Below are 2,168 nucleotides of genomic sequence, written 5' to 3' on the forward strand. Positions count from 1 at the left end.
GGGCTTGGCTGAATTGGAGCCGACTCCTTGGGTAGGGAATATCATGCTCAGTTTATCCAAGCAGTCTTTCTGGAGAGTCTTACACATTCAGAGACATCATTTAAGTTTTTATGTTTTTGTTTTTTGAAGACAGGAACTCACTATGTAGACCAAGCTGGCCTCAGGTGTTTGCCAGCCAAACCAAAAAGCACAAGAGTGGTGACCTGAGAGCCCTTTTTGAATGGTTGGTTGCTCAGGGACAAAAGAGGTGTTTTGTGGATGCCTTCTGAGCTCAAAATGCACATCCTACCTGGCTACCTTAACTCCCAGTGTGTTAAAAGCCATCACTGGGGGTATCCTCAGAGCACACTCTAGAACTTGGTTGCCAATGGGATATTTTCACATATATTGTACCCTTTTGAAAGCCTTGAGGGACGTGGTTGTAAATTTCCCAAGAGAGAATATTCTCAGTAATAGTTCCAGTCTGTAGAGCACTTTAAAACTTTTCAGAATTTATCCTAAGTAAAATGGGCAGAGTTGCGCTTTCTACTTAGTTACCTCCCTCCCACCCCAATAATACTAAGATGAGATTAATCTACGTGTTACCATCCTTCCTTCTCCCCATTTCTTGGAGAATACTGACCACTGGGTTGATGTGTTTATTGTCTTTCCTCAGTGAAGTAATGAATGGCTGAAATTCTGTAGACTACTCCATCTTGTTTTAGATATTCGTGTGTCCTTCTAACCTCCATATTAAGGTCACAGGGGCTTTAAATAGGTTGAACTCTCACAGCCAGCCACCTGCTGTGGAAAGTGTTCTTTGACTTGACGTGTGTTCATAGTTATGTATGAATAGCCTCATGAAAAATTCCAGAACCACCAAACTAGCAATAAACAAACGTATACAAGAAGACTTGTACATTCAATGACTTCACTTTTTAGACTAGTCCAGAACAGAAAAAAAAAAAAAAAAGGACTTAAAAGCAACAGAGAAATGGAAAATTCCCTTGGAGAGTTGCCAAGTCCAGTTGGGAGCAGTGGCTAGTATGAGAACAATTTTGTTTTATGGCTGGTTAGTTTAGGCTAGTTTGACACACAGGAGATAGGTGGGCTTTTGACTATGAAGGCTTTTCCTAGCTGAAGTAGGATAGTAGCTGTGTCCACCACTAGAATAGGCCTCAAGTTAGTATTTATTGAGAATTCTGTGGACTGGGCAGTTAATGGTGTTTTGATAGCTCTGATCTTGGAGCCCTTGTTCAGATGGCCATTATGTCTATGAGCCTCTCTGATTTGAATGTGGACTATCTCAGCAGCCCTGTGTCCTTGGGCAAGCCACTTAATTCTGGCCTAAATTGTGTCATTTGTAAAACCTACTTTAGCACCTCTGGGTTAACATCGAAAGCTCTTAGGACCCACCCTGCCTGACACGTGGTAGGCAGTTAGTCAATGTGAACAGTTATCATTCCCAGGCCAGAATGTTCATTATCAGATGTTTAAAGAATACCTACCATGTGACTCATGTTTTCGGAATTCAAAGATAAGTATCTGACCTCAAAGCTTAAAGCAAGTGCTAAGTTTATGATTACCGTCTGAATAAGTTGAATTAGGAGCTCTTTGTCTACTGTGGGAGATAAGTTAATTATCACGCAGTATGATAAGCAGTCAGGGGTCTGAATAAAATTCAATGGTTGTAGCACAGAACAGGGAACAGTGTATCTGCCCATGTCCTTCTGTTAGGAAGTCTTTTCAGAAGCCTCAAGGTAGGTAGATTGTTGGATAGCACATGGAGTCCCTCACGATTCTCAGCTTTATTAAATCAGGTCTATGTTTATAGATAAGCCTTAGTATTCTTAGCGAACCATTCATAACAGTTTTGTTTATATCCAGACTTTTCTGAGCCAATTTTTATCTTTTCTGCATATTCTGCCTCAAGAGATGTGGTACCTCAACATTGTTCACTCACTGAATTACAGCCTCCTTGTCCTGAGTCCTGGAATATTTTTGATCTGAGAGTACCGGACTCAAACCTTTTTGTTATGTTAGCAGGGGTGGTCGGTTACTAAGGGGTTTTTTTGTTTTGTTTTTTGATGGTGTCGTATTTGAGGGGAAGTGGATTTGGGGTTTTTCTTAGTACTGGCCCTTATTTACAGAGACATAATCTTTTCTTCTTTTCTGTCTTGTTTGTCCAG

The 2,168-nt window shown here is 40.8% G+C and overlaps 1 protein-coding gene across 3 annotated transcripts in view; it reads left to right on the top strand.

Moving 5' to 3' along the window:
• Rffl (ring finger and FYVE like domain containing E3 ubiquitin protein ligase) overlaps positions 1–2,168 on the top strand; it is a 66,355-nt gene that overhangs the window by 61,784 nt on the left and 2,403 nt on the right. The window lies entirely within an intron of this gene.

Source organism: Grammomys surdaster, unplaced genomic scaffold (assembly GCF_004785775.1).
Source record: "Grammomys surdaster isolate TR1022 unplaced genomic scaffold, NIH_TR_1.0 126278, whole genome shotgun sequence".
Lineage (NCBI taxonomy): Eukaryota > Metazoa > Chordata > Mammalia > Rodentia > Muridae > Grammomys > Grammomys surdaster.